The sequence below is a fragment of the Theropithecus gelada genome, chromosome 10, assembly GCF_003255815.1.
Source record: "Theropithecus gelada isolate Dixy chromosome 10, Tgel_1.0, whole genome shotgun sequence".
NCBI lineage: Eukaryota > Metazoa > Chordata > Mammalia > Primates > Cercopithecidae > Theropithecus > Theropithecus gelada.
The window spans coordinates 66,327,834-66,349,062 of NC_037678.1; the positions used below are offsets into that span (position 1 = coordinate 66,327,834).

The 21,229-nt window shown below is 54.5% G+C and overlaps 1 protein-coding gene across 1 annotated transcript in view; it reads right to left on the bottom strand.

Moving 5' to 3' along the window:
- The window catches only part of DLGAP4 (DLG associated protein 4), a 232,043-nt gene extending 211,139 nt beyond the window's left edge, over window positions 1–20,904 (bottom strand). The window contains exon 1 of the mRNA XM_025398734.1: window positions 20,717–20,904. The gene's annotated coding sequence lies outside the window, so the exon portion shown is untranslated. The remainder of the gene's footprint in view (window positions 1–20,716) is intronic.
- Between the last annotated feature and the right edge of the window lie 325 nt (window positions 20,905–21,229).

The following is a 21,229-nucleotide window of genomic DNA, read 5'->3' on the forward strand; positions in this document are numbered from 1 at the left end:
AGCTTTAACATTAATGACCTCTGCTTTACCTTAAAAAAACAAAACTAGAAAAAGAAAAACAAATTAACCCTGAACTAAGTGGGAGAAAGAAAACAGCATCAGAACAGAAAATCACTAAAAGAGAAAACAAACAATAAGAAAAATCAGTGACACCAAAACTGTCCTTCAAAAAGATCAATACAATTGATAAATATGTAGCCAGACTGATCAAAAATTAAAAATAAGAAAGACAGAGAGATCAGACACATATTACAAATATCAGGAATGAAACAGGTCACATAGCTACAGAGTCTACAGATATTAAAAGGATAATAAGGTTCAAAACTTATTACAAAGCTACAATAATCAAGTCAATGTGGAACTGTCATAAGGATAGATCAATGGAACAGAACTGAGGATCTAAAAACAACTACAACAACAAATCTCACATTTATGGTTAATTGATTTTCAAAAGCGGTGCCAAGACCATTCAATGGAGAAAGAACAGTCTTTTCAATAAATGGTGCCAGCACAACTTATTATTCATATGCAAAAAAATTAAATTTGACCCCTACCTCACACCAGGCACAAAAAATTAACTCAAAATGGATCAAATACCTAAATGTAAGAGCTAGAACTATAAAGCTCTTTATTTTATTTTATTTTATTTTATTTCATTTTATTTTATTTTATTCTTTTGACAGAGTCTCACTCTGTTGCACAGGCTGGAGTGCAGTGGTACAATCTCAGCTCACTGAAACCTCTGCCTCCTGGGTTCAAGTGATTCTCCTGCCTCTGCCTCCCTAGTAGCTGGGACTACAGGTGACCACCACCACACCCAGCTAATTTTCGTATTTTTAGTAGAGGTGAGGTTTCACCATGTTGGCCAGGCTGGTTTCAAACTCCTGACCTCAAATGATCCTCCCAACTCAGCCTCCCAAAGTGCTGGGGTCACAGGCATGAGCCACCGTGCCCAGCCGAACTATAAAGCTCTTAGAAGAAAACACAGGCATAAATATTCATGCCATTGAATTAGGCAACTGTTTCTTAGATATGACACTGCAAGAAAATACACCAAAAGAAAAAAAAAAGAGATGAATTGGACTTCACTAAAGTTTAAAACTTTTGTGCTCTAAAGCAGGGGTCCCAAGTCCCTGGGCCATGAGCCTGTACCAGTCTGTGGCCTGTTAGGAACTGGGCCACAGAGCAGGAGGTGAGCATCCGGCAAGCCAGCGTTACCGCCTGAGCTCCTCCTCCTGTCAAATCAGCGGTGGCATTAGATTCTCACAGGAGTACAAATCCTACTGTGAACTACGCATGCGAGGGATCTAGGTTACATGCTCCTTATGGGAATCAAACTAATGCCTGATGATCTGAGATGAAACAGTTTCATCCCAAAACTTGCCTTCCATGAAACCAGTTCCTGGTACCAAAAAGGTTGGGGACCCCTGCTGTAAAGGCACTATCAAGAAAGTGAACAGACAACCCACAGAATAAATAAACTCCACTCTTGGTATATAACCAACAGAAATAACCTCATAAGTTTCCCAAAAGACATCTATAAGAAAGCTCAAGGCAGCACTATCCATATAGTCAAAAACTAGAAATATTCCAAAATCTATCAAGAATAGAATGGATAAAGTATGACATATTCGCTAAATGGAATACTAGGCAGCAATATAAAAGAATGAACTTACCAATACACCCAACAGCCATGATGAATCTCATTGACAAAGTGAGGAGCAAAAGAAGTTAGCACAAAAGAGACAATCTGCATGATGTTGTTTATATGAAGGTGTGAAGAAGACAAAACGAAGCTATGGCTTTAGGAGTCAGAATACTGGCTGCCCCTGGGGGAGGGAGGTAGGGAATTAACTGGAAAAGGCAAGACAGAGCCTTTTGGTAGAGCTGGAAATATCCTATATCTTTTTTTTTTTTTTTTTTTTTTTTGAGACAGGGTCTCTCTCTCACTCCAGGCTGAGTGCAGTGGTGAGAACATGGCTCACTGCAGCCTCAAACCTCCCAGACTCAAGCGATCCTCCCACCTCAGCCTCCTCCCGAGTAGCTGGGACCACAAGCACGCACCACCATGCCCAGCTAGATTTTGTATCTTTTGTAGAGACGGGGTTTCACCATGTTGCCCAGGCTGGTCTCAAACTCCTGGGCTCAAGCAATCCACCCTCCTCAACCTCCCAAAGTGTTGGGATTACCAACGTGAGCCGCTGCACCCGGCCTGGAAATATCCTGTGTCTTGACCTCAGTGGTGGTTACAAGGGTGAGATATATGCATATATCAAGCTATACTATCTGCTTAAGATTAGTACACTCTACAACACGTGTTATACCACAACTCAGAAATTTCAAATATAATAATACCCGGCAGGATGGCCAGCATCAAGGCGAGAAGTAGCTGCAGATGAGCCGGACTAATGTGACCCTATTGCAAAATCATCTGCACAGATGCCCTCCGTCTACAGACGACTTTGACATGCCAAGAGCTACCATTTATAAGCACTTGCTGTGTGCCACATGCTGTCCTAAGCAGTTCATTAAGTCATTTCATCCTCACAATAGTCTTATGAGGCAGGCACCATCACTGCCCCTACTTTACAGATGACGGGAACTGAGGCACAGAGAAGTTAGGCAACTTTCTGAAGTCAAGCCCCCAATAAGTAGCAGAGCTGGATTTGCATCTAGACCTTCTGGCGCCACAACCCATGCTCTTACATAAATTCCCAAATCCTGACCATAGTGCAGAAGGCCCCATACGGTCTGGCCCCCGCCACCCTCTAGTGCTTCACCTGTCCTCCCTCCACATCCCAACACTCCAGCCTCACCATCTTCCTTCCTCTTCCCTGAAAACCCCACCTTCCTTACACCCCAGGGTTTGCACATTTGCACTTTCCTCTGCCGGAATGTTTTCTTCTGCTCCTCTTTGCTGGGGCAACTTCTCCTCATCCCTTAGGTCTCAGTTCAAGTGTCACCTCCTCCAGGAAGCCTTTGCGACTCCAGTCAGGGCCCATGGTCCCCGTGACCCTCCTCTGTGGGCCTCATCACTGTTTTACCTGCTTTTGGAGTTCCCTAAGGGCCACTCTATGCCAGACCCTGTGGTGGGCAGAGGGGACATGGCTCTGAGTGAAAGGGACTCTCCTGGCCCTTAGGGCTGGAAGGTCGGCATCAAAATGTGGTCACCACTGCAGGTAGATTGAGGGGGATCTGTACGTTTTTCTTTATACTTTGGGTTTTATCTGCTGGATATTTTTCTGGTGGGCAGGCACTATTACCAAGCCCTCAGCATTTCCCCACTCTGGGACCCCTACCTTTCTCCCTCCTCGCTCCCTCCCCATGCTCGTTCTCCCAACTCTGCCTACAGCCCCAGTGGGAGGGATATTAATAAGCAGGAGTGAGAAGGTCACCCAGCTCACAAGCACTGAGTCCTCCTAGACTCGGGCGCAGATGAAATGCGCTGAGGCCGGGGAGCGCACCAGGCGCTGAGCACGTGTGAGCTATTTCTGATTCCCACCAGGCCGGGCAGAGCACATCTGAGGTGGAAGCCGGGGCCAGCCTGGTGAGTGGCTGTGGAACCAATGACCAGCTGCCCCAGCCATGCTCACACCAGACATGGCCACTGCCCTGCTGGAAACTCCCCCGCAGCCCTCCAGGGCCCATGTGGCAGCTGAGGCCCTCAGCCTGGCACTCGAGGCTCTGAAAGACCCCATCCCTGCCTGTCTTCTTGCTCCCCATTTTCCCAGGTGCAGCCAGGTCTTCCCTCTACCCTGGCCCTTTGCACGTGCTGTTCCCTCTGCCAGGAAGGCCTGTTCCCTCTCCAGGTGTGGGCTCACTCTCACTTAACCAACGGGTGTCCGCTTGGACCATTCCTTCCTCTGAGAAGCCTTCCCTGACCATCACCCCAGCGTGGGTGCCCTTGACCTAGGGCTTCCTGCTGCCATGCAGGTACCCACTGTTGTCTTCGTGGTCTATGATCCCGCTCCTAGACTGTGATGTGGCTCCTTTGAGGGCCTTCATCTCCATGTCCTACATCCAGCAAGGACCTGGCCCGCAGCAGGCGCAAATCCTCTTTTGCTAACTGACTACACAGGGGACAAAGTGCTGAGTCCTGGGGAGGACTACAGGAGGGTTCGGGGACTCAGAGGAAGTTGGGGGCAGATGGAGAGCCAAGGATTGATTTGGCTGTGACTTGGAGGTAAAGAGAGAGATGTGGCCTTAGGCAGCAGAGAGGGTGCAGAGGGAGACCAGTCCACAGTCAGTAGAGGGCCAGGCCTCTGTCTGATCAGTGTCCCCCTCACCCAGCCAGTAGCCCCCAGAGGTCCCAGGCAGGTGGGCAAAGGGGGCCCAGACTCCAGGTGCCAGGTGTGGCTGCTCACAGGCCCTGCCTCCCCAGCCCTGACAAGTACAGCAGATGCAGAATCTGTCTGGAACAAAGCATTTCATCTAAATATATCTGCTTTCCAATGCAGGGCACGCAGCAAGGGACTGGGGGGCACGACGCAGGCCTGCAGTGTGAGGAGAACCGGAGCCCCCACCCACAGCCCCACAGCCCCACTGCCGCCTGCCCTGGCAGAGGGAGTCCACCAGGGCGAGGGTCAGGGTGGGCCTGGCTGGGCCCCTCCAAGCAGGGTTCCCATTGCCTGAGCTCCCACCCCAAAGCTGCCACTTTGAATGTGGGCCAGGCACAAATCAGGACAATAGAGGAGGGAGGGGACACAGGGTGGGGCTGGGGAAGGGGGACACAGAGGAGGGCTTGGAGGAGGGGACAAAGGGAGGCCTGGGAGAGGAAGACACAGAGGCGGGCCTGGAGGAGGGGGACACAGAGGGAGGTCTGGGGGAGGGGGACACACAGGGGGGCCTGGGGAATGGGGACACAGAGGGAGGCCTGGGGGAGGGGGACACAGAGGGAGGCCTGGGGGAGGGGGACACAGAGGGGGGCCTGGGGAATGGGGACACAGAGGGGGGCCTGGGAGAGGGAGACACAGAGGGAGGTCTGGGGGAGGGGGACACAGAGGGAGGTCTGGGGGAGGGGGACACAGAGGGAGGCCTGGAGGAGGGGGACATAGAGAGAGGTCTGGGGGAGGGGGACATAGAGGGAGGCCTGGGGGAGGGGGCCTTAAATCCAGGTTCCTCAGATTCCAGACTCTCCCCACTACCTTGCTGTGAGAGAGGCACAGAGAAGAAGGCAACTCCAACAGGGTCACACAGAGGCCTGGGGTGGTGAGGGGAGGAGGACCCAAGCACCCACCTCCCAGGCCTCCTAGTCGCCCTGGGGGCCCCTAAATTTCTCTTTAGCTCCTTGAAGTTCTCCCAAGAATCCCTAAGGAGTTGGGCAGCAGGAAAGGCACTGGACTGAGAGTCATGAGGCTGTGATGCTGTCCCCGCTCCACCTCTGAGGCCTTTGGACTAGTCATCTGTGGGCCCTGGTTTCCCCCTCTGTGACGGGGGGACAAGCACTGTGCCCTCTGCGCAGGGCTCTGTCCACAGTGCTCACCCTTGGCCCACTTTCCCAGGCTGGCCCTTCTGTGAGCTGCCCTGGGCTAGGCTAGGGAGGGAGTGCCAGAAGGTTCCGGGGGGTGTGCGGGTGTCAGGAGAGAGCACAGTAACACCAGCTGCCTTATTTTGGGGACTTGCTGTATGCCAGGCTCTGTCCTCAGTACTTGAACACACAGGACCTCAATTCACCCTCAAACCAAGCCTCTGAGACAGGCAATGACACTGTTATCCCTCCGAGGACAGAGGGGGAAACTGAGGCTGAGAGAAGTTTCTGTGACCTGCTCAAAGTCACACAGCCAGTGATCGGAGCGGGGACTCAAACTTGGGCCACCCCTCAAAATCGGCAGCTCCCTCCCTCCAGGCCTGAGACTGATGCCCACCTTTCCAACTAGTTTTGCTCTTTTTTTTTTTTTTTTTTTTTTTTGGACAAGAGTCTCCCTCTTTTGCCAGGCTGCAGTGCAGTGGCGCAATCTCGACTTGCTGCAACCTCCACCTCCCGGGTTCAAGCGATTCTCCTACTTCAGCCTCCTGAGTAGCTGGGACTCCAGGCATGCACCACCACGCCCAGTTAGTTTTTGTATTTTTAGTAGAGATGGAGTTTCACCCTGTTGGCCGGGATGGTCTCCATCTCTTGACCTCATGATCCGCCCACCTCGGCCTCCCAAAGTGCTAGGACTACAGGTGTGAGCTACTGCTTCTGGCCTCAGTTTTGCTCTTGTAATGGAAAACAAAATCAGAAAAAAACCCTGCTCATTAGAACAGCTCGTTATCAACAATCACTGCTATGAACACCTCATTTCCAGATAGGCCTGAAGACCCCACCCAGCCAGAGCCTCTCTGCCCTTGTCCATCTCACCCAAGGCAGGAGGGTGCAGTGGTTAAGATCCTGGGCAAGGGCTGGGTGCACACCTGTAATCCCAGCACTTTGGGAGGTTGAGGAGGGAGGATCGCTTGAGGCCAGGAGTTCAAGACCAGCCTGGGCAGCAAAGTGAGACCCCTCTTTATAAAAAATTTTTAAAATTAGCCAGGTCCAGTGTCACACCCCTGTAGTCCCAGCTACTCGAGAGGCTGAGTGGGGAGGATCGCTTGTGCCCAGGAGTGGGAGGCTGCAGTGAGCCATGACTGCACTACTACCTTTCAGCCTGGGAGACAGGGAGACAATTCTGGGTCCACCAGCTGCCAGATGAGTGACCTCAGGAGTGTCACTCTTCCTCTCTGTGCCTTGCCTCCTCTCCTGTGAGGACAGTGGCCCCTTCTGCTTAGAGTCCCAGGGCATATTGGAGAGACAGCTGGTGTCAAGCTGTGACCCAGAACCCACTCAGAAACAGCCCTTATCACTGCCTAACCTGACCATCATGAGGGTAAACTGCATGCCCTCAAAGTCACTCCTGGAGTGGACTGTGTGTGTGTGTGAGTGAGAGCATGCATTTATTAGTGCTTTAAGCTGCTAAGTGTTGGGGTAATTTGTTCCACAGTAATAGGTAGTGAGTATAGAAGATGAGCCTTGATTCAGGGTAGAATTGAGGCTGGAGAGAATCAGGGCTGGCTTCAGAGGCGGTGCTGGGCCATGCTCCCAGGCTGGGCACGCCCAGGGCTCTTTCCTTTAGTGGCCCTGATCTGTCCAGAGGACCATCCCTGCCAACCTCAGCCAGCCCTGTGTGGCTGCTCTTTATGACTGTGTTGGACTCAAGAACGGATCTGACTCAGCTATGTGCAGCACCCAGTTAGACGTGCTCACCTCTCAGTTTTCAGAAAATTCTCACAAGAGTGCTGGGCTTGGTGGCTCACACCCACAACACCAGCAACTCGGGAGGCTGGACAGAAGGATTGCTTGAGCCAGGAGTTCAAGACCAGCCTGGGCAACATAGCAAGACCCCATCTCTAAATTTTTTTAAAAAAATGTAGCTGGGCATGGCAGCATGCAACTGTAATCCTGGCTACTTGAGAGGCTGAGGTAGGAAGATTGTTTGAGCCCAGGAGTTAAAGGCTGCAGTGAGCTATGATCATGTCACTGTACTCCGACCTAGGCAACAGAGCTCTGTCAATTAAAAAAAAAAAAAGAGGAAAGGAAGGAAAAGAAAAGAGAAGAGAGGAGAGGAAAGGAGAGGAGAGGAGCGGAGAAGAGAGGAGAAAAGAGAAGAAAAGAGGGCCGGGCGCGGTGGCTCAAGCCTGTAATCCCAGCACTTTGGGAGGCCGAGACGGGCGGATCACGAGGTCAGGAGATCGAGACCATCCTGGCTAACACGGTGAAACCCCGTCTCTACTAAAAAATACAAAAAACTAGCCGGGCGAGGTGGCGGGCGCCTGTAGTCCCAGCTACTCGGGAGGCTGAGGCAGGAGAATGGCGTAAACCCGGGAGGCGGAGCTTGCAGTGAGCTGAGATCCGGCCACTGCACTCCAATCTGGGCGACAGAGCCAGACTCCATCTCAAAAAAAAAAAAAAAAAAAAGAGAGAGAAGAAAAGAAAAGAAGGAAGGAAGGAGAGAGAGAGAGGAAAGAAAGAAAGAGAGAGGAAAAGAGAGGAGAGGAGAGGAGAGAAAGGAAGATAATTTTCATAGTAGCCTCCTTGGAGGTTAACATTATTATCCCCAGTGCCTAGAATAGTCTCTGGCACATAACAGATATTCATATTAGTGTAGACTAGGTTACAGTAATAAATAGACTCTAAAATTTCAGAGGCTTCAAGAACAAGAAATTTATTCCTATCCTGGAGAAAGATTTTCAAACAGTTGAGTTTCTCCCCGGTTGAAAAGCCAGCCCTGGTAGGTGTGCAAGCCAAACAGGTTGCCGGTCAGCCAGCTCCCTGTCTGCCCAGCCTCAGTTACTCCCTCAGTGCCAGGTCCAGGTGAGGGGGTGGCCCCCAGAGAAGAGGCTGGGGAGGAGAGGAGTGATGGGCTGCAATGGGACGGGCTGGCCTGGGCTGCTGTCCAAGGCACCCCCGGGAGACCCAGCTCCTCTGTGAGGGGGCGCTGGGGAGCACTGCTGAAGGGGATGGGCGAGTGAGCTGGGCTGCCTTTCCACCCCCACCTGTTCTCAGGCCCACCTGGACTACCAGGCTCAACAATGCTCAGGTAACACACACGCTGTGCCCCTGCTATGTGCCAGGCCCCAGCCTCTGCCCGGTGGGAGACCCTCACAGTCTAGTCCGCTGAGGGGGTACAGTGACCCATATGGTTGGGAAAGGCAGGTTTCCTGGAAAGGGGAGGTCTGAGCTGAGCCATCAGTAACAAATCAGAGTTACCAAGCCAAGACTGTGGGGAAGGATTTCCAGGGAGAGGGAACAGTAAGCACAAAGGCAGGAAAGCCAGAGGACATGGAAGGTTCTGGGCATGCCCAGTCATTCAGCATTCAGGTGAGCTGTGGGTGGGGTGAGATGGGGGCACAGCAGGAGGGGCTGCTGAGGTGCACAGAGGCAGGTGACAGGGGCAGCAATGGCCTCATTCAGGGCTCTGGGCCATGAGCAGCTGGATGTGGTTACTTAACCTGCATGGAGGACGCACCAGCAGGAAATCAGGTAGGAGGCAGGAATGGTCATCTTTGCCAGAGGCCATGAAGGCTATTGCCAAAAGATGCTTGAGAAGGGGAGGTCAGTGAGGAAGGAGCCCGACTTCCGCTTTGTGGCTGATCCCCCAGATGCATCTCAAGGGCTCAGGATGAGACGCTGCCTTCCCGCTGGCCTCCAGGACCAGGCTTGTCATTATTAAACCCAGCCTTGCAAATGGTTCCTGAAAGCCACAGGGCTGGTGGGCCACACCACCCCCTCCCAGGCTGCCCACTGCCTTTGTCTCTGCGCGGCCAGTGTCAGCAGAGAGAGGCCACAGACTGAGATGGCAGAGGTCAGTCACCTCTGGCCTTGGCCTCAGCAGCAGGCAGGCAGCCAACACCGGGAAGTACCGGGAAGGCCTGGGGAGTGGTCGGCGAAGAGAGCACTGTAGGTCTGCCCTGCTCTGGAACCTTCTGTGGCTCCCTAGTTTCTTTCAGTGGGATGCACCCAACAAGAGGAGGCTGAGAGGCTGGGAAGGGGAGGCCCAGTCCCTCTGACTTGCTGCAGGGCCTCAGGAACGTTGCTCAAATGTCCTGAGTTGGACTCAGTGATGGCCACTGGCTCTGCTAGCTGTGGCCAGGACAGACCATCCAGCAACCCCAGGGACCCAACCATGTTCACCAAGTTTCTAGTCTTGCCTAGGCAGGCTGCTTCGTGGCTCCGAGCCTCAGTTTCCTCCTGTCACCAGTCCATGCGGTCCATGAAGCCCACACAGCCAGCCCTGACTGTTCCTTATTCCAAGTTCCTGGCTGCTCTGTCCAGGCTTGTGACCCATGGCTCTCTGTGCTGCCCCCACACCCCACCACACCCCTCCTCACTCTCAGGTCTCAGCTCCTGGACCCCAAGACGGCTAAAGTCTCCTCTTAGCTCTCCTGGGTCGCAGTGTCTGTCACTATTGTGAGTTTATATTCATCTGGGAGGTGATGTAACACAACACACACAAACACACACCTCACAGCACACACACACACAACACACACATCACACACACATCACACCACACATCACACACACCACACCACATACCACACATCACACACCACACACACACCACACACACATCACACCACACTCATCCCACACACCACACACACCACACATGCACCACACACAACATACATAACACACACACCACACACCATACATAACACACCACACACATCACACACCATACACACACATCACACACATCATACATAGCACACACACCACACAACATACATAACATACACCACACACTACACACCCACACCACACACTCATCACACCACACACATCCCACACACTGCACACACCACACATGCACCACACACAACATACATAACACACACACCACACACACACCACAAACACACATCACACACCACACACACACATCACATACACCATACATAGCACACACACCACACAACATACATAACATACACCACACACCACACACACATCACACCACACACCCACCCCACACACACATTACACCACAAACCCACTCCACACACATCATACCACACACCCACATCCCACACCACACATCACACACACCACACACCACACACACACCACACTATATATAACACACACACACCACACACACCATACATAACACAGACACAGCACACAGCACAACCAAATATACACACACTACTACACACCACACACATTACACACCACATACCCACACCACACATACCATACATAACACATCATACACATCACACTTCATACACACCACACACCACATCACACACACCACACCACATACCACACATCACACACCACACATCACACACACCACACACACACACCATACACACATCCCACACACTGCACACACCACACACACACCACACACCATACATAACACACACACACACCACACAAACACCACACACCATACATAACACACCACAAACACACATCACACACCACACACACCACACACACACATCACACACATCATACATAGCACACACACCACACAACATACATATACACCACACACCCACACCACACACACATACCACACACACATCCCACACACACATCACACCACAAACCCACTCCACACACATCATACCACACACCCACACCCCACACCACACATCACACACACTACACACCACACACATACACACCACACCATACACAACACAAACACACACACCACACACACCATACATAACAGACACAACACACAGCACACAGCACAACCACCAAACACACACATACCACAAACCCACTCCACACACATCACACCACACATCACACACACCACACCACATACCACACATCACACACCACACACACACCACACACCACCAAACACACACATACCACAAACCCACTCCACACACATCATACCACACACCCACACCCCACACCACACACATACACACCACACCATACACAACACAAACACACACACCACACACACCATACATAACAGACACAACACACAGCACACAGCACAACCACCAAACACACACATACCACTACACACCACATACATCACACACCACATACCCACACCACACATACCATACATAACACATCATACACATCACACTTCATACACACCACACACATGCCACACAAATACCACACCACACACACACACACCATACATACCACACACACAGCCCACACACAGCACACATGCCACACTGACATCACACACACACCACACACATGCCAGATACCTCACACGCCATAACACACAAACACACCACACACACAACCACCAAACACACAACATATATACACCACACACGCACCACACACATGCCACACACACCACAAACCACACAGATGCCACACACACCACACACCGAACTACCAAACACACAACACATACACACCACACACACCATACATACCACACACACACCACACAGATGCCACACACATCACAGAAATGCCACAAAGATACCCCTCACACACACCACACACATCACACACACACCTCACACATCACACACACACCTCACATACATACCACACACACCCCACATGTATACCACAACACCATGCGGATACCACACACACACCACACGTCACACACACACACCACATACACCACACAAATCACATACATACCACACAGATACAGATACCACACACACCATACATGCCACGTGTACATACCACACAGTATACATACCACACACACAACAGATACCAAACTCATACCACACACACACCACACATACAGCATACATACTACACACACCACACACACAACAGATACCAAACATACACCACATACAGCACACACACACCAAACACAACACACACACATCACACACCCTACACACACACCACATACCACATACATTCCACACATCACATACATGCCACACACACCATACACATGTCACACAGACACTACACATACACACCACACATACATACCACACCATACATACATATCATACATCCACACTCACAGCACACACCACATACACACCATACATGCTTCACATGAACATACCACACACCACACACACACCATACACACCATAGTCCCACACACATCACACACACCACACACACACCACACACACCACACACACACCATACTCCATGCAGCACACACACACCACATACACACGACACACACACACTACAAACACCATATACACCCCACACACACACCACAAATGCACATCACATGACACACACCACATGCACATCACACATACCACACACCATACACACCACATATCCTACACAGCACACACATCACATACCATACACACCATACACACACCACACCACACTACACACACCACACATACATACCACACACACATACACACACCACACACACACTACACACTACACATACACACATACAAACAGCATGCACACACACACACCCTTCACATTCCCTACACACACACACCACACCACACACACACACACACACACACACACACAGAGGGAGTGGGAAAGACCCTGAGGGCGGCCCTCCCTCCCTGTCCCCATCTGCACTCTCCCAGAGTCCCCTGTGAACCAGATCTACGAGGGTCGGATGCATAGATGGGCAGAGGTGGGCCTGGCCCCTGGTCTAGTCAAGACCCCCAGAGCCGTCCGCCTTTGCACGCGCCTCTGCTCCCAGCATGCTGTCCCTGGAAGGCCTCGTGCACTCCCAGTCCTCCAGGAATCCCTCACACCCCGAGGTGGCAGGTCCCTGAGGAAGTGTCAGATGCCAACACCCCTTCTCCTGCCGCCACACTCACTTTGAGGATAGGAGCTGTAGGTCAGGTGGGGAGGCTCAGAAAAATTCCAGCAGTACCAGGTGGGGCTCAGAGAAGGGCAAGGCAACCCCAACATCACCTCCTGACTCTTGCTGCGGAAACTGAGTCCCAGAGAGGGCACAAGGAGCCCTCCCAAGGAGTGGCCCAGCGGGCCTCTTGCCTGGGGTCTACCTTCTCAACTGGGTGCATGAATCACACGCACCTGGGTTCAAATCCTAGCTCTACTACCCACCAGCTGTGCAGCCTCGGTTTCCCCAGATGTAAAACAGGGATGACCACAGCACCTTGCTCCCTCAGCTGCAGGGTGTGCCCACGGAAAACACAGGCGGCAGAGGGTCCTGACTCTATCTCCAACCCAGCAGTCTCTGGACCACGGCCCTGTCCCCCCAGCAGCAGACCAAGTCCAGTCAGGAGCTCCTCCCCAATTGCAGGTGACCCCCTAGAGCTGTCACTGCAAAGCTGCCTGGTCAGCCCCAGAATCTCACAGCCCAGCCCTCACAGTACACACTGTTCGGAAAAGGCAGGCAAGCATGCCAGGGTCACACAGCAAGGCCTTGGCATGCTGAGACTCCAACTTGGGCCCTGTTCAGCTGAGCCTCCAGCCTTGAGCCTCCCACTCCCTGAGTGGATCTGGCAGAGCTGAGGAGGTGTCAGGGCTTGGTGGCAGCCACAGAGGGAGAGAGGCAGGCAGGCGGCTGGGGGTGGTGGGAAGAACCTTTCCCCCTGTCTCTAGCAAACCCAGATTCCCGTTTCCAAGCTGCACTCCAGAGTCCTCGGGTGCTGCGTCACTGCACGCAGTCAGCCCACAGTGGGCGGAAGGAAAGGCTCCCTCCCCATGACAAGAGCTGGAAGACAGAGGGCGGTGGGGAAGCCAGGTGGCAGGTCAGGGGTGAGGACAGTGAGGACTCCCTGACACCGCTCAGAGGGAAACCCAACTCATGCGTTTCATCCCTGGAGTCACAGAGGGCTAAACCGGGAAAGACTCAGAAACCAAACTCCCACCTCTACTCCCACCGAGTAGCTGGAGGCCCAGAGAGGTGCAGGCAATCAGTTAGGGACACACAGCAGCAGCACACCTGCTCGTTCCTCTTACTACAAACCCCCAAATACCCAGCACCCATGTCCTGGGAGCTGCAACAAAAAGCCTCCTGGACCCACCTCTGTCTGCCCCCGCAGGCTTATCCGTCACTACAGGAAGAAAAATACCTGAACCCAGAGGCCGAGTGCTCAGTCTCAGCCCAGCACCTGGGGGGTGCAGAGTCCCACTGCCCCCACCAGCACAACACCTCTTCAGGACGTGGTTCTGATCCCCCACCTTGAGTCCCAGTGCAGTGCTAGGTACACAGCAGGCACTCCATAAGTGCCTCAATAAGTCTTTTGCTCCATTTAGACACCAGGATGCCTGCCCCATTTCTACATCATCAAAGACAGAACCTGCCCACATCTTCTGCTTTCTAAAGATGACCCCCTCACGCACCAAATGTTCTGTTAGCCACTTTTGAAGCAGACTCCCAGAGGTGGGTGACCGGCACAGCCCTTCTCTCACCTAAGCAGAGTGCAAATGTGACTGTGGCTGGGGGTTGGCTGCACTGTGTGTGTGTGTGCGCACACGCGCGCGTGAGCACATATTGAGGGCTCTGCCCTTTCCATGAACAGTCCCAGAAACCAAATATCTTGTTCTTCCTCACCAATGGACTGCCGGTCATGGTCACTCCTTATCACCCATATCACTCCCCGTGCCCTGTGAGAAGCCTGAGAGATGCGCTGGCTTAACCAGAATTGTGTGCTGGGGAAGTGCAAAGGAGTCGGGAGAGAGGCCACAGTTCTCTGATGCCCATCCCTCAGTACCCGCGAACCTCATAGTTCAGATGGGGCCCCTGGAGGGACTGGGGGAGTGGTGGCCGCCGACAGCAGAGCGGCCACGGAGTCCAAGGGTAGTCCCGAGGCTGCTCTCCAGACCAGGCCCAGCTCTGCCCCCAGCGTGTCTGTTCAGGTTTCCCTAAGCCAGGAACTGGGACTGCTGCACTTGATTCCCTCCTCACTCAACGCTTGCTGTGGAACAAACAGGAACTTCAGAATCCCCAGAACACGGGGCTAAGACCAGCCTCTAAACTCTAACTGACTTATGTCCAAACCCCGGCCTCTGTCTTCCAGTCCCTGTCATGGGGAGGGAGCCTTTCGTCCAAATGCTGGCACCTCCACTTCACCAGCTGTGCAGCCTTGGCTCTCTGTGCCCCAGTTTCCTGTTCCATAAAATGGGGGTGATAATCATAACAGGGTGTGATGGAGGCTGAAAGAGAGTCCAGGCATCAAGTATTGCATCAGTGCTCACTAACAGAGGGCTGAGCAGTGCACATGGCCTGGGAGATGGTCTAAAACGCTTTGTTGAAGGAATGAATGAATGAAAAGAAATGCTAGCCAATGATACAGTTATTATTATTATTATCACCGTCAACATCAGCAGGGATTCCCAAGCCTGGTTTTGCAACCAGCCCTGGTGAGGGGTGTAGCAAAATTCTCCAAACAAAATGTGCTTCCATTCATTTTGGGTTTTTGAAAAGGCCACGTCAGACAGCTCGGTGGCGAGGAGGCGGCGTTGCGAAACCTAGCACAGAAGGATCCTGGGCCCGGCTCCTTGGCTCAGGAAATAATGTGCGATCTGCAAGCGAAAGGCCCCTACACACTGCCCTCCCCGCAAGGACCCAGTGAGAGGGGCGCCTCGGCTGAGGGTCCACCCCCCACCCTCCAAGTGACTTTGGGCAGCCACCCAACCACTCTGAGCCTCAGTTTCCTCATCTGTCAAATGGAGACAATATCACTTTTCATTCCTAACCCTGGCTGCGGCTAGGATGGGTGATCAAATGGGTTCTACGAACTGTAGAGTACTGCATACCCCTCAAGGCTTCAGTCCTGGCCCTGGAGGAGCTGCCAGGAGATGCTGTGGAGGGGATATAGGAACAGAACAGGCAACCCTCTCCCCAATAGGTCACAACGAAAGAATGTCTAGTCATGTGAGTCTCAAAGCGTCCCCCCATATTCTGATGAAGTAGGAAGTGGGCCTGTCTTTGGTACAACACACAGGACTCCTCAGTGACAGCTTTTCCCAAAGATGCCCAGTGAGTTTGCTCTCCAACCCCCTCACTCCCTTAACCAACAGAGTCATCTGTTAGAAGAAACTGCCAAGCCTCGTCAGCCCCATGCTGACGCCAGCCCTGGGAGCTTACACACGAAAGCTGCCCTTCAAAGCCACTACAGCAAACCCGGTGGCTTGCTCTGGATTCAAACCCTGGCACCTCCACTTCACTAGCTGTGCAGCCTTGGAGACCTTACTAATAAACTAAACTAATGCTCAGTTTCCTTGTCCAGAAAACAGGAGGAGAGCCCACCAGATGTCCCAAGATGCAGGGCTCTCAGGATCACAGACTTCGGACAGTGGAAGGCAGAAGGCCCCTCAGAGATCACCAGGTCCAAGCCTTCACTCTATCAAGGGCGCCCAGAGAGGGGACACGCCTCATCCAAAGGAACACAGCAAATTCGCAACAGGGCTCCTAGAAGAGTGGATGCCCACCACGCTGCACCCTATTCCCTCCACCACCAGCCTCCCTGTGGCCCACTCAGGAGTGGCTACCTCCGCTTAAAAGGACACATAACCCGCAGCATCCCCAAGCTCACCCAGCATGTGGCTGCCTTCCTGTCTTTATTGATGCAGTTCTTTTCTTTTCTTTTTCTTTTTCCTTTTCTTTTTTTTTTTTTTCTTTTAGAGACAGGGTCTCACTATGTTGCCTAGACTGGTCTCAAACTCCTGGGCTCAAGGAATCCTCCCACCTTGGCCTCCCAAAGTACTGGGATTACAAGCATGGGCCACTGTGCCTTATCCATGCAGTTCTCACAGCCAGCAGTGTCCTTCCCCACTATTCTCCATCTACCCAAATCCCCAAAGCCTCCAAAACCCAGCTCAAGTGCATATCCTTTAAGAAGCACTTCTGGCCCTTGGACAGCACCAGTCTCCATCACTAGGAAGCACCTGGCAGGATGGCTGCAGTTTACAGAGTGGGATCCTCGCAGGTCTGACTCTGTGTCCCCAAGCCTGGCACAGGGCTGGGCACTGAGTGGGCCTCAGGAAGCACTAGTAGCCCAAAGAACGAACAGAGGACTAGGAAATGAAAGAGTGAACAGGCCAGTGACCTGGCGAGTGAGGGAAGGCTGAACAGGTAGACAGGTGATGATGTGAGCAAATGAATAACCACAGGGGGAAATCCCTGGCCGGGGGCACACCCATAGAGATGCTGGGTCTGCCCCAGCATGGCCCCTCGCCCTCTTGTAGAGCCCTTGGGGGTCCCACAGACCTGCTGGGATTTTAGAGGCTACAGGCCTGTAACTCCCACAGATTCTGGCTAAATGCCTCTGTGTATGCAGACCCAGCTGGAGGCCGGGAACGCACATGGACAGTCATGTTGGCAACGGCCTGGCCAAGTCTCCCCCCATTCCCCAGCCCTCTACTCAGAATGGACAAGGTCGTCAAAAGTCAAAAGAAATGGATGAGTATCCACGTTGAGCCAAGACGTCTTCTCAGCACCAGGGAATGGCGTGAAGAGGCAGGCGGGACCCTGCCCATCTCTGCACCAACCACACCCAGAGACATCCAAGAAGGATGGGGATGGGGTAATGAAGCACAGGCCCACAGGGCTGGGCACATGGTGACAGTGACACAGCCGGGCCTGGGCATCGAGGAAGGCTTTCTTCTGGAAGCGATGCTTAAGCTTGGGTGATGAGCAGTAGTTGAACAGGCACATGAGAGAAGGGAGCTGGAGATGTTCAGGCAGAGGAGCCAGCATGTGTGAAGACCCTGAAGCTGGAGGGAATGTGGCCTGTTCCAGGAACTGAAGGCAGGCCAGGGGGACCCGAGCCAAAGAGGGAGGGGGTGGGGAGCAAGACGTGGCTAGAAAGTAGCTAGTTGGGGGGAGGGGGAGGTTGGGTTTTATCCTGCGAGCCATGGCATTTATTGAGTACCTACTGTGTGCTTTCTATAAAAAAAAAAAACCCTGCATTCAAGATTTTATTAATTCACATTTCAGAACGTTTAAATGAGTGTTCAAATGCACTGATGTCAGAGAATGCGATTTTCTAATGCTTTTCTGAATGAATGAATACCCATCACAGAAGTATAGGAGGGTAGGGACCACCCACTTCTGTCACATACAGTGCCCAGGATACGGTTCCTCAGAGCCTCCCCATAATGTGAAACTGCTGGCATTTACGAAGCCCGTGGCTCACAAACCACACAAGAACCTAATGAGATGTCAGTGGGTGCCCCTGATACATCCGATACGTCAGCGTCTCCTGAAAGCTCCAAAGCACACATTCTCTCCTAGTTCCCAAGTGCTGCACAGCCTTCCTTCAAAAACACCAACTCAGCTGCCAGGCAGCTTCATGCCCGGGGCACAGCCCTCAGACCTGCGGCTCCATCTCAAGGCTGGCACCAGCCGGATGCTTCCTGGGGTTCCACATAACCCAGCCATCAGGTCCTGTCCAACTCACAGTTTCTCTTCAGCATGGACACTGTCTCCAATACCTGACACAGGCTGCCTCCCCCCACAAAACAGAGGCTCCTGGAGGTGGGGACCCTGTCAGCCATTGCACTCCCCAGCGCCCCAGCACAGGCCTCACCAGGCCTCTGGCAGGTAAGTACGGGGTCGCCATGGACACCACACACAGGCACACTCCCAGAAGTTGAGTTGTGCTGTCCCAGCTCCTGGAGGACCCAGGATCCCTGGCCCACCCCTGCCACAGCGGGAGACAGGCACTCTCGCCAGCCCCACGTGCATAGCCAGCATCTCCCGAGCTGCTGGTAACACACTTGGAGTCTGCCGCTGACTGGCCCCAACAGCCGGCTCTGGGGCCTGGTGGTGGCTCCAACACTCCAGCCACCCATCAGCCAGGCCAGAGCACCAGCTCTGCAGCCCCACCCTGGGACCAGGCAGCCCAGTGCCCTCTGGCAGAGAAGGCAAGGGAGAGGTGGCCACCAAGGAGGGACAGAAACAGGGCTCCTCCAACAGGCGTTCTCGGAGATGGTCCTGTACAACTGATTCCCACCACCTCCAGCTGGCAGAAAACAGCCCCCTCCCACAAGTGAGAGCTCAGAGGCAGAGAGAGCCAGGACTCCCTCCTTCCCACTGGGGACTAGTCTTGGAGAAGAGGTGCAATGGAGGTAGAGGCAGGGCAGGCCAGTCTCCCCAGGGGCTGGAACTGCAGCCCCCTCCCGCTATGTCATTTCCACTTCCAGGCAGGTGGAGGTGCCGGGAACCTTCTCCCCATCAGCGCTGCCCTCCAAGCTTAGGGCTTCCCATTCTCAGGGCACCTCCACTACCCACCGCACCCCCTCCCCCTCGCAGAACTGGCCTTTGCCAATCACAACCCCTCCCCCATTTCATTTTTTCCCACATCAACAGTCTCTGACAGCCCCTCTCTTTAACACAGGCAGCGGAGAAAGAAGGGGAGAAGGGACAGAGGGATAGAGGGATGGAGGGATGGAGGGATGGAGGGGGATTGGAGCGGCAGGTTCGGCCAAAAGAGACCAAGGTCCATCACACGTCCAGGTAGCACATGTCCCCTCCCAGCAGGCCCGGCACATCTGGACCCAGCTGGTCCCCGCGGCCACCTGGTCCATCCGCCACTGGGTCTGAACGTGAACCCCTGTCTCCGCGGGGCGCCGCACGTGGGGGCCTCCGGTAGCCATGTGAGTGCCCCCCCAGCCCAGGTGCCCAGGTCAGCCCAGCCCCTCGCAGGGACGCAAACAGGGAGGGGGCGCTATGCAGCGCGGGAGGGGGGTGCTGCCCCCGCCCCCTCCCCAGATGCCAGGTCCGGGAAAGAGCTCGGGAAGGGGGGAGCCGGCGGCTCCTGGGGCTACCGAGGCGGGATCCGAGGCAGCTGGGATGAATGGAGGAATGCCCCGGCCAGCATAGCCCTGCTCTCCCAGGCGCCAAGGTTGGCCGGGCACGGGAGGGGTCCGTCTGACCCCCAGGCCGCCCTGCGGATTAGGGGGCGGGCCTGAGGAGGGGGCTTCCAGGCTTTGGCAGCCGCTTGATACAGGCTACGGGGGAGTCCGCAGGAAAAAGAGCCAGAATGCGGGTCCGGCCCCGGACAGGGGTTCCGGGCCCCAGTGCCGCCGCCCCCGATTTGAGGGTCCGGGGAGATGTAGATGGGGCGATCCCAACCAGAGAAGGCGCTTCCCAGCCGCACAGCCGGCCCCTCGGACCCGGGCTCGGAAGATAGAACTGGCAGGGGAGGGGGCTTTTCTGCGCCAGCACCGCCCCCCGGTTCAGGGAGGTCTGTCGGGGAGGAGACCGGATTGGGGGGTCTAGACGAGGGACGGAGCGCGCCGGCCCGGGAAGGGGGTAGGAGCCGCCGCGCGCCACCCCCGCGCCCTCACCTGCGCCGGGCGCTTCGGCCGCCTCCGGCCCGTTTGGCCGCTCCGCTGCGCCGCCGCCGCCTCTCGGGTCCGCTCGCAGGTCCGCGCGCCTAGGCCCCAGCCCCCGCCCCGGCCCCGGCCCGCGGGCGCCCCATGCCTCTCCTCCGGCCGGCGCGGCGCCCCAGATGCGGCTGCGGGAGGAGGAGCCGCGCGGCCCCGGCTCCCCGAGAGCGGCGGGGAGGGGGCGGGGAGCGGGGAGAGGCGCGCGGGGGAGGGGGCCGTGCGGCTGCGCCCAAAACCAGGCGCGGATCTGGCCGCGGGCGCGGGGCTGGGGGGGCCTTGGGGGGGCCCGCGCAGTTCCTGGCGCCCCACCCCCACCCGCGCCCCCGCAACCCGGGGGAAGCGGGAGGGTCTCTGCAGCCGGAGACCGCTCTGTCGCTAGCCGGAAGAGCGCTTGGAAATCCGGGGCCGCCAGTCCAGAGAGGGCAGGCTACTGGAACAAGGTCACACAGCGCGGGCCGCGGTGGCACGGGA